We start from the raw sequence: 12,551 nt of genomic DNA on the forward strand, positions 1-12,551 counted from the left end.
TCATTTATGAAAGGAGTAGCAGACTCGACATACAAGGACTCTAGACTCTCTTCGAGAGGGGAGGCTGACCCAAAATCATAAACAACGGACTCGACTATGGACTTGATAACTGGGTTGATCCTTTTCCCAAGGGTATTCAGGCTTGTTGACTCAATAGCATGAGCAAACTTGAAGTTTTCTCCAATGCTTGTCCAGTTTAGGAGTGGTTCAATGGCTTGATGGATGAGGAGGTGTGGATAGGTGCCTGCTTCTTCATGAATACCAGCTGGTTAATTTCATACTCTCGGAAGCTGAACTTTCTGAGGGGTGAAGATTAGTGGAGACTACTCAATCTTTTTTCTCTAAAGTCCATCTTTTTGAGCCTATTGAGGGATTCCATCCCGGTGCCTCAGTCACATTTTTGACCACCTTCATGATCCTTCTTGTTGTAGTTGGTTTGGGCATAGTACATACAAACTATCATCCGTTGTGCTATTCTTCACTTTGCATACACACTTCTTCCTCTGAAAGGATGAGGCTTAAACTCATGTAGCTCTCAGGCTCTTGGCTCTTATAGGAGGAAGCAATGCAGCCTTTCAAATCAATGGGAAGTGGCAGACTCCAGGTGAGCCTTATCTTCTTTTCCCATTCTCTTTTTAGGAGGATTCGAGGACTTGGTGCCTCCTTTGATTAGCTCAATGTTGTAGGGTCACCAGAGGAAGACCTAATCTGAATTAGTGCAATTTCTACTATCCCAGTGATGCAACTGTCTTGATCACTTTCATTGACTAGCATTTTCTATTGTTCTCCTTTATGGGTCACCCAGTCGAACTCATCTTTGCATCTTTGTGACGATTTCATCAAACTATGGTTTCACATTTTCGTATAAGGGGAAATCCTCTCCTTCTTTTTCAAAATACCCATTGAGAGTAGGATAGTAGGAGATAGAGATCTTCCTAGTCATCCTCAGCACTTTCTACCCCTTGGTGGTCGGAGGAGTGTACCCGAGACCATTCTTTCCTTTGTTTACTGCCAGACTATGCTGCTTTGGAACTCCTTGATGATATTTCCCTAGCCCCATGCCAAGAAAATATTGCATATTCTTCATCATCTGATTCACTGGCGGACTCCAGATGGCTTTATAGTTAGCTGGGATTCCTCCTTTAGAACTTCTTTAGCAATGGCTGCACAAGTTGTGTCTAATTCAAAACCACTTAGTTGGACTTCCTGGTCTTGTTCTTCCCCATTTTCAATATAGGCCAAGATGTTAACCACTTCGGGATCTTTGGCTACTATGATTACCTTTACTTCATGAATGAACTTCATTTTTTATAGAGACTAGAGGACACTGCCTTCGTAGGATACGACTAAGGCCTTCCCAAGAGCATGTTAAAAGTTGCCGGTGTATCAATGACTTGGAAATCAATATCAAACTTCATTGGGGCAATTTTTATGACAAGGGTAATGATGCCAAGGATCTTCCTCTTGGTATTGTCATATGCCCATATGGTTTGGGTTGTCGGCCTCATTTCTTCCAAGTTAATGACAATACTCTTTGCCGATCTCAAGGGCAACACATTCAAAGTGGACCCATTGTCAACAAGAACCTAGGGAACCACCTTATCGAGACATTTTACCATGATGTGGAGAGCTTGATTGTGCTGGACCCCTTTGGGAAGCTTTGAATTTGAGAACATCAAGGATTGCACCGCATATGTTGCCCTACTATATGTGCGAGATGTGCCTGATTTATCTTGATCGACACTTGTACATTAGTGAGATTATAAGACTGCTTCACAGAGTGAGGAGGACGCCATCAATAATCCCCAAATTGAGATGCTTGCTTGGGACTTCTTGAGTTAAGCCAAGACTGGGTACTCTGGCTCTTTCTTCACGCTGCTAGTTCCTGCCTCATTAGTCTTTGACTGTTCGACCGCTAGAGCCTTGCCTTGTTGTCTTTCCCACTTCTAGTTTGCATCACATTATTAGGTTTCTTCACAATAATCTCTATGGGATAACAATCTTCATCATCACTATTAGTTATTGTGATTATCCTTACCATGGTGTCATCCTTTTCTTCTAATTCCCCCTCCCGGCTTGGGGTGGGAAGTCAAGGTGTTCCACAAATATCCACAGCCTTGGCTTGTAACTTTTTAATTGGATTAGAAAGCTATTGGAATGCAGTGTCTACTGCCTTTGTGAATGTGTCATCTGGCCCTATTTCCTCCAGATCATCCGACTGCTCATGGTAGTAACTATCATCGACAGTTATTTCACCCAGCATGTTGTCAATTTCTTCCACTCTTTCTTGCATCTTCAATGTAGTGGAGTATACTTCACACAACTTTTCTTCCATCCCCAATATAGATTCTGAATCATCTAGATAAACTTGCATTAGTTCTCCAGATCCTTCATCACTTTTTGAATCTGACGTAAAGTCATCTTCTCCCATACAGAGGGAAGGGTAAATGCCACTTGTTGGATCAACTATTAGATCATCACCACCAATAGTATAGACTGAGAAACATGTCAGATGTTCTAGTGAGTAATATTCTAACTCATCATTATAGTCATTGTTCCAAGGCCCTTGGTAGTCATCCAAGTCTAGATACCCATCATTCTCTTGAGAATCAGAGTCATCTCCATCCTTCTCATCTTCATTTTCGTCCTCAATGTCATCGTCATCATCCTCTTCTTCACTGATTTCCCCCTCACTTGGTTCTTCATTAGATTCTTTTGGACCATCAAATTCTCTGACATCCAAATGCTCGTAGTATTTAGAGCGTATGGACCAAAAGATTTCTATAGGGTTGGTCTTGACATCACTGACTCGAAGTTGGACCAGTCCTAACTCATCATCCTTTGTGTCACTCCCTACGTGGATTATAGAGGTGAATTCCTTAATTTTCTCCGCTATGGCTAATGCAATTACTGCTCTGAGAAGATCAACTGTAACCTCTCTAATTAATCTTAGATTTCCATCTGAAGATACAGCGGGATGAATTAGAGAAGTGGGACCACTCTCTTGGTCTTCTCCTAAAGCATTCACTGATCCTATTGATGAGGTCATTTTTGTGGAATCTGGTAGTGCAATCATATCCTTCAATTGTACCCATCCTTCCATCCTTCTCTTGGGTTATATGTCGAACCCTGAGAATGGGATTGGTATGAGGATGATGAGGGATAAGAAGAGGGATGGTATGAAGATGATGTAATGTGAGAGGTAGGATATGAAGATTAGGGGTGATAGGATGAGGAGATTCCTTCACTTTGATGATGAGGGGAAGGTTGATGATATGGCAGAGGCTGATAATATGGTGAAGGTGGAAGGTGTGGTGGAGGTTGGTAATATGGTATAGTGGATTCTTCTATTGATGAGGAAGGATGAATGGCGGGAGTCCAATCTTCTGATTCTTCTTCTGATGATTCTCTTCTTTTGGGAGTCCTTACGACTCTAGCCCTTTGACTCATGAGTTTCCTATAAGTGCGGGTATTCATATGATTCCCCCAAGCTCTAGGTACAATAAGTTGAGTGGGGTCACTCTCTATGGCCTCTTCATCTAGATTTTTCACATGATCGAGGAGTGGATTGGTGTTGACATTGGGAGGTTGCTTCACCTTGAACTCGATGGTTCCGTTGTCTACCAAGTCCTGGATCGCATGTAGGAGACTTATGCATCTTTCAGTGGTGTGCCCTTTCTGAGTATGGTAAGCACAATATTTATGATCCCTATACCAAGGTCGAGGAGGGTTGCTAATTACTCTTGGAGCCACTATCCCTAGCAATCCCTATTTCTTTAACTTCTTATTCACTGTTGCCATGGGCATTCCCAAATAAAAAAACTATCTTTTTGGACGAGGGGCCTTTTGGGAGGGTGCATCTGATTGTATTATGATTGGTTGTGAAGAAGTGGCTGGCAGGCCTGACTGCTGAACTGCACTCACCATTTTAGTTTTCAGACTCTTTCCACATCGGACTTCGGTGTTCTTCCCAGCATCTTGGGAGGATCCTTTATACTGGGCTTCCCTTAGGATTCTATTCTCCACCCGTGTGCTAGTGGCTATCAAGGCATCAAAAGTCTATAGATGTTGGTAGTAAAGAACATCATAATAAGGCTTTGACAAGTTCTCTATCAACATCTCCACTTGCTCTGCTTCTGAAGGTTGATCTGCCATCTTGGCAGTCTTATCTCCAAACCTCATCAAGAAGGCGGTGAATCCTTCTCTAAGCTACTGTGTCAACATCTCAAGCTCCCAACATTTTACATCCACCTCAATATTGTATGAGTACTTCTTAGTGAAGGCTTTCACCATTGTTATCCAATTCTGAGTTTGGGATGACTCAGCCACCTTAGTGCTGGTCCCAATAGGGTTAACATGAAGGCTTGCCCCATCTGGTTATCTGCAATCTACCACCACTCGGTGATGTTGAGAAAAACTTTGAGGTGAGCCTTGGGGTCTTCTGACCCATCAAACCTATCAGTCTACCACTTGAATTTCAAAGAAATCCTTGCCCCAGAAAAGACACTCATTTCCTCTGAATCCACTGTTTGACTTTCCGAGCTTTTTCCTTCTCGAATCATGTTTTCCAACTTCTCTAATTGCTCTATGAGTTTACTTTATTTCTTTGTCTCTAGAGGCTCCATTCGGACATGTGCAGCAAACTTCTCTTCCTCATCTTCAATCACTATCCTGGAATAGACCCCTCGTTGACCATTTGGATGGGTAGGTGAGGATCCTCTTTGATCGGTTGGCCTGACTTGCTTTGGTTCTCCCAAGTCAACTGGAGAAGAGTTTCCACGATAACTTGTAGCTCCATTCTGATCCATATCTCCCATAGCTAGTGTCGCCTTATTCCTGGGATCAACTCTGGGAGGGTTCTGAAGTGCATGTAATATCTGCGCTATCCCTCTCTTGACTTTAGTCATTTCTATCTGCAAGGTCTCCACAGGACAGGGACCCAGGCTTGCTCGGGTGATTCAGAGTCATGTGGATCCATACTAACCAAACTATAATTAGTTGGTAGTAGACAATCTCAAAGAGATAATGGAGGTGACACTGGACTTAGACGAGACATCTGATTACCCTGATGCATCCAAAGGGACCACAGAGAATACTTGAGGTGTGGAATTGTGCCTGAACCAAAAGTAGCTTATTTTAGGATTCTTGAATTCCCAAACCCTTATTCATACATTCACTAGATTAATAACCAATGATCCATCCAAAGTTAGTCCGGTTAATGATAGAGGGTGGATAGGATTTGATGCCCCTGGTCCACCCAATGTCATAAGTGGGACATTCATACAAATGACTTGTTAAGAATATTCCCATAAGACATTCCATGTAATAAAGTCATGCTTTCTTTACTCTTTTTCCCACTAGATGTCCTTCCTCCTAATTTTCTTGGGACTTCTCGGGACTGTATGTGACTCTGACAGGATTGCCCCTAAGTCATGTATTTGGACATTTTCCTTAAGGAGGAGGGACACCTTCTACCTGAAACCCACTAAGGAAAGCAATTCTTTATGACGGGAATATAATATAGGAACATTCCTTTTCAAGACCGCAAACAAGTTCTACAGTTAACTTGTGGTGCTCCTGGCTTCTTTATCTATTTTCTACATGATGCGAGCATGCAGTGGATGCAATAGGACCGACAAGGCTTCCTTGACAAGATATATATATGTAAGGTACGTGATCCTTTTGACATACCCGTAGGTACGATATCAAGGGGGTGACTTCCTTGCCCATTACTCGTGACTACACATGAGGTTAAGCAACCAGCAATGGGGTGGTGGAACCGTGAGTGATTGTAGGCAAAAGTGTAATGTAGGGTAACCATCATTCGATCTCAGAATGCCATAAAGTGCATAGGCCTCCACGAGGGTGTTGGTACAATTACAACATCCTCTCTGTTTGACGATACCTTCCACTCTTGTACAGGAAGTGGCTATCATTTCCTCTTAGAATACTTAGTATGTCATACACTGACCTCCTTAAGGGTGCGAGCATGATAGGAGTACCCTCGCCAAATGATTTCACTTCGAGCATGATGCATGATGCAGTTAGTGAATAAAATTACAAACATGGGGTTAGCTAAACATGTTTTTAAACAAATGTGGTGAAAAATGTTCTTACATTTAATGGTAGCATCTAGTGTTAGAAGCTTGACATTTGTTCCCAGTAGAGTCACCACTGTGAGGGTAGCGGCCAGAAATGATGAGACGGCTCTCTCTTCCCCTTTTGGAGGGGGCAAGGGCTTGCATCGATTGTGCTCTCCCTCCTCTCTTTCTCTTTTAAGTGAGGGAGGGGTGTGTCGTGTGTGCTTTACTTATAGGCCTTGCACTGTCGTATCATCACTTGGAGATACGCGAGGCCTATTTTATAAGAGTTTAAAGTTTGTCATTCTAGACAGGGGGTTTGATGATGGTCCAATACGGGGATCAGATCATACAAAAGGGTTTAGAGTCCCCACCTAGGATTATGGGCCTAGACCCTGGGGTGGACCTATTTTCAAAGAAAAGGGCCCGATAATTGGTCTAGTTTAGAGATTTAGGGTAAGTGTCAGGTTATAGAGTTAGGAAGGTGTTAGGCACCTAATCTACCCAGTTCAACCAGTCTTCCTACTAGATGCTTAAGAACGAACATTTTCCATAATTATTACTATTCCACATGCATGGTTATCACACATATATATTGACTGAATTTAAACAACTATGTACACTAAAACAAGGTCTATATAAAGTCTACATGATGACAATTTGGTTAAGAAACTGTACCTGAACTTAACCCCTGTTTTGGGTAAAAAGAGGTGGGCCCCTGATTAGTATCGGATCGGACTGTCTTTCGTGTTCCCCTAACTCAGGGGAAGATGTTCTTAACCTCCAACTTCCTTTCTTGAGAGATGCTGACTATAATGATATTCGGATGGGGTTCCAGCTAAGAATGGTTACTTTTGAATTTGGATTCGGACAGAGCTTCGACTAGGGAAGGCTATTTCCAGGTTTAGGATGAGGTGGCACTCCGACAGAGCTTTCGCTGGGGATAGACTAGGGAAGGGCTAGGCCAAGGTGGCACTTCGACAGAGCTTCCACTGGGAATAGGCTAGGGGAGGGCTAGGCTGAGGTGGCACTTCGGCAGAGCTTCTGCTAGGAATGGCTATTTCTGGAAAGATTCCAGGGGCACTCAGACAAGGCTTCCGCTAGGATCTACTATTTTTGGAAAGAAATGGATTGACCTAAAAATGGACTAAAGATCTCCAAAGCCCTGATGAACACTCTGAAGATCCGGACAGAGCTCTGGATCTTGACAAAAATCTCTTCGTAGACCCGAAGAACCTCAAGGGTGTTTTTATTTATGGTAAAAACCAAGAACACTCAAAGGAGGTGGTTGAAGAAAACACTATATTTGGAAAAAACTGGATTGGACTATGAACTTGGATTGAAGATTTTCAAAGTCCTAAAGAACACTTCGAAGATCCAAACAAGATTTCAGATCCTGATGAAGATTGCTCCGAAGACCTGAAGAAAATCAAAAAGGGGGAGAAGGAGAGAGGGAAGAGCTTCACTACTATGGAGTGAGGTAGGGTTGTTTGGTGTGTAAAATCCAAAGGAGGGGGTATTTATAGGTTTTTCGGGCCAATGGAAAAGAAGGAGAATTTTTATCCAACGGACAAAAGAGTGTTGTTGGACTAAAATGGGTGAAGCAGGCATCTATCCAATGGATAAAAGGGGTTCTTAGACTAAAATGGGTGAAACGGGCTTTTATCCAATAGGTAAAAGGGGGATTTTTGGGAGAGATAATTTTTAGTAAAAAAGTGGGATTTGGTCTTAAGTGGGTGAAGAGGGAATCTCTTCACCCATTGGACCAACGGAAACCAATCTTGGCCATTGCCAGTGATGCACAAGATTGGGCCGAAGTGCATGGGGCATGATTAGTATAGGAGGGCAAGTAATGCAGGTAATGTCATGGGTGGGCAACACATAAGGCTTGTTGGGGCAACAAGCATAGGCCACAACCATGGGTAGCAGCCACGCTTGCGGGTTGGCCTGCTGGCCAGTGCACAGTGCTCGCACGATCATGGATTTTTTTGGTGACGATCATGGGAGATCCATCGGTCTGATTTTGACGTACCATATATCGTCAGAATTGTAATTTCAAGCACTATCCATCTATACAGTCAACTTGATTAGATTCCTTTATATATAAAAAGTCAAAATTGGACCCTCTTCTCTCCCGCACGAGGGTTTTTAGGGTTTCAAGTAAGGGAATGTTTCCGGGTTATCTGGGTAGGTATGGGATGAATTTTAGGGTGTTTGGGATAGGTAGGGGATTTTTCTAGGTTTCCAGCAGGCCTGTCAGTGTACGTGGCATACTTATGAAAAATATAATTTTTTGGGGTTGATTGCTGGAGATTCGACGATCTGATTTTGACGTGCCATATATCATCAAAACTATATTTCTAAGCACTATCCATCTACATGGTCATCTTGACCAGATTCCTTCATATATATAAAGTCAAAATTGGACCTCTTCTCTCATGTGCGAGGGTTTCCTGGGTTTCAGTTAGGAGAATGTTTCTATCATCTTCTCTATTGATGGGAAGTCAAGAGTCACGTCCAAGATACACATTTCATCATAGATTAATAATCAAGGTATCTAAAAGATCATCATAGCTAGTGTCCTCCAAAAATTGCCACTTGGCATATATGGCCACTAGGTATCCGTCATCACCTGTGGTCCTTTAAAATGTTATCCAGAATTTCATCCCCCAAAAGTTGCCACCCAGCACTAGTAATCAAGGCTAGTTCATTCCCCACCCTTGATTAGTAAAAAAAAAAACTTGATGCAGCAGTGGTAAAGGTTTGGCTGTGTCAATAGCTAATGAGTGATGCTTTGAAAAATCACATCTCTTCTTTGTTTGTAATAGTTGTAGGAAAAATCATGGACTCTTGGATGAGACATTGAAAAAATGGACCTTGGGCAAGAATATTGCAGTACCAGGATTGCTAGAATCTATGAATATGTCAATGCTCAGTCAGATCAGATGTGTAGAATTACATCACAGTTTACTTTGACAGGTGCTTTAACACTGGGATACTGATCTCCATGTATTTTGGTTTGGGATAGTTGAGATTTTTCCAACTCTAGAGGAATTTCGAGCCTAGATGCTATCTCTGCCCAAAGGCAGATTGATTTGCCCATCGTTGAAGAAAGACTATTCAAAAGAGATTCAAAGCTTCTTCGAACGGGGAAGGAGGAAATAAAGCAGTTTGTCAGATATGAGAAGATTGACGTTTTGAAGGTCACTAGGATTTTCACTTGGTATCTGTCATTGGGAGAAATCCATCAGCAGAGATTGCTATGTTCTCCGAACTCTCAGATGTAGTGCACCACTCATTCTGATAGAGGTGGTAAAGCAGTTGAAGGAAGGATGTGATATTGCCCCCACAGTCTTTGCAGAGACACTTAAGGGGTTTGATGACATGAACCATAGCCACAAATTTGGAACCGATCATTGTCAAGGAAGTCATGCTATTTTCCAGCTTTGGTTACATGAGACACTAAAACTAGTCAAGCCCCTAAATGAATGCCAACTTGAAGCTTCTTATTATCAAGACAAGAGGGAAGTCCAAGAATTCAAGCTCATCGACAATTGGAAAGAGTACCTACAAGGAAGAACTACACGGAATATTGTATGGAAGTGCTCGTGGTGGTCCCAAGATGATTCCCTAATGAAGACCCCTGGATGTAGCTATATCAGTTTGATGGGTTAAACTCATACGTCCTTCTACTTGCCGACATATATCATCCGATAGTACGGACTGAAGGCGGAAGACCCAGAGGAGCTGGTGAATTTCTATCCACCCCAAGAGCTGTCTCCCCAAATTGTAGCCCACCTATCTTATCTTTGGTTGTTCTCCCTGTAATTCACCTAATGATGTAGTGAGGTGATATTTGAATTTTCACATTATTCTAATGAAAACTTGAATTGTGGAATTAATCGTGCCTTAAAATTCAAACCCATGAACTTAAGAATGATTTTCAATGCTAAAAGATAAGTTTTCATTCCAAAATAAAATGCTAATCCTGGAAGTACAAAAGGTAAAAAAAAAAATGATGAACATGGGGAGGGAAAAAGAAAAAAGCAATATATGTGCCTTATAGGAACAACAGCAACAGATCTCTAAGGATCAACATCCTCATCTATGTCATACTCAGAGCCATCCATGGAAAACATCAAGGAGGCATCAGGCACTGATTGCAAGTTTACTAATTGCGTCGTAAGGTCCTCAATATATGCAACCTGATCAGCAATTTGCTCCCTCTAAGAACTGATTTGTCCCATCAGAGAGGTAACCTTCCCATCCTAGAAAGCACAAGGGATGGTTAGGATAAGGTTTAGTTATAAAAGAGAATCAAGTCAAAGAAAAAGGTGGTACCCTGGAGCATAGCTGCTCTTCCCTCTGATATATCTTATCACAGAGACCCTGGTGCATCTACTAAATTTCGGCATAGGACTTTGGTGACACCTGAAAAGGTTCATTTAAAAAAAAGGGAGAGAAAGGGAAATGATATGAAGAATGTTTGGGCACTTACACAGTTGTACTAAATTGGCAGGTAGAGAGAAGCATCCTGATCCAGACTTCATTCCAAAACTCTCAGGACACGGGGGTTGGTCGCTTCTGTATAAGGCAAACTAGGAAAGACAGGGAAGGGGATGATGGCCATGTTATGAGTGGACCCATCTATGGCAGCAGAAGACTCAGCAAAGGAGGAACCGACAACACCCAGCGGCGACTGAGTAGAAGAGGGACCATGGGGCATGTCCTCCACTGTAGAAGCATCAAAATAACAAGGACAGAGGACTAGAAATATGGAAAGAGCACTCATAGGAAAGAACATGCAACAAGACCTGTAGGACTCAGGGGGACGTAGAATGTCTCCTCATCCAAGAAGACCTCCTAACCCCCTCCATGTTCAAAAAATTGTCATCCCAGACTCCTTCAGCCAACTCCTTGACCTCATCCTCAGGAATAAGCTCTAGATAGTACATGGTGGGAGGGGGAAGATAAGGAGGGACGCATCGATCAGTGTCGGACCACTAAGGAGTAAACCGCTCCCCCAGATACCAGGCCCACCCCTCGAGGCCTCAGAATAGAACCCTCCGCTAGGATAGGTATATTGCTCGAGCTGTCTTTACCTCGACCAGGAACTCGAGATGCTAGAAAGGTCTCTAAGTGGCCTGCAATTTCAAAAGTAGTAAGTATAGCACAAAGTAAGGGGAAAACTGAGAACAAGTATGACTCACCGTGGTTATCTCATTCAAAAGTGAATGAGTGGTGATCCCCTGAGCAAGAGATCGACCCCCCTGCATGTGACGGTTCCCCCATCTTGTGGCTGTAAAAAAAAAGGGATGTTAGTGGATCACGCAACACCGAAAGCATGACCCCAGACGCTCAAAGAACCAAGGCATATTTGGGAAATCATTGTCACACCAACAATAGACACGAATAGGAAACACGAGGGGCTAAAGTGGGAACATGGGAGGATGGAGGGATCGGTGGGATAGGGATGGGATTAGGGGTGAGGGAATAAAGGGAAGAGGAATTGGAGGGTCCCCATTTGGACCCAGGAGGTTGGATCTGAAGAGGTTAGTGAGGTTGCGGGTAGGCCAAGTGGGCAAACAGAGAGGGTTCGATGTGGAGATGGGCCAGGCTAAGAGCGAGTTGGGGTGGGGGCGAAGGCTTGGGGTTAGACAACTCATGGGAATAGTGTCTTTATTGATGGTGAGCTAAGGTGCTTGGTTGAACCAGTTTCAAATATGAGCCAAACTACTGTTGGGTACTCAGTTAGACAAACCCTTCATTTAGGTCAAAGTGTTCTTTGTAGAGCACACAACAATTCTCTAATATTTCCACTAGTTGGGAAGATATGGGTCATTAAGTTTTGCCCAAAAATTCTCCTCCAGTGTCTGTCATAGGATATGACCAGAACAACACCAGTAGTAGATATTGGTAGTTAGTAAAGATCCTCCTGATATGCTCCGAAATAGATCAATTAACATACAAAAAATTAAAGAAATACAAGGGGAAAACAAAAACTTATGGAAGGATGAGAAGGGGCAGAAGAAGAATGATGTGAATTCACCATCTCATTGGGCCTCTCAATCCTCAAATATTTTTGGGCATCCCACCCCTCAGTCAACCCTCTCAACCATAAAAGAAACTATTCAATTTTCATTCGTCAAAATCTGAGCTAAAAGGCAACAATTACTTCTCTTAATGGAAAGAAATAATATAAGAAACTAATTCAAAAAGGAAACTAGTAGGGAAAACAGAAATTGATCCTATTTAAAATCTTTCCTATTTGAAAACTAGTTGCTTGCTAAGGGAATAAAATCCTACTTGTAGTGACTTTCTAATTTTCTTCCTCCAGCTGTATCCTTGCTGATCAAGCTTCACAATAAGACAAAATAACAGCCCAATGTTGAGATTGGTAGCAAGGATTTTAAATCTTTTAGAATCTTTCCTGGGATTTCCTCTTGTTTGCTAATTAAGGCACATGAATAA

This window comes from Macadamia integrifolia, unplaced genomic scaffold (genome assembly GCF_013358625.1).
Source record: "Macadamia integrifolia cultivar HAES 741 unplaced genomic scaffold, SCU_Mint_v3 scaffold1910, whole genome shotgun sequence".
Taxonomy (NCBI): domain Eukaryota; kingdom Viridiplantae; phylum Streptophyta; class Magnoliopsida; order Proteales; family Proteaceae; genus Macadamia; species Macadamia integrifolia.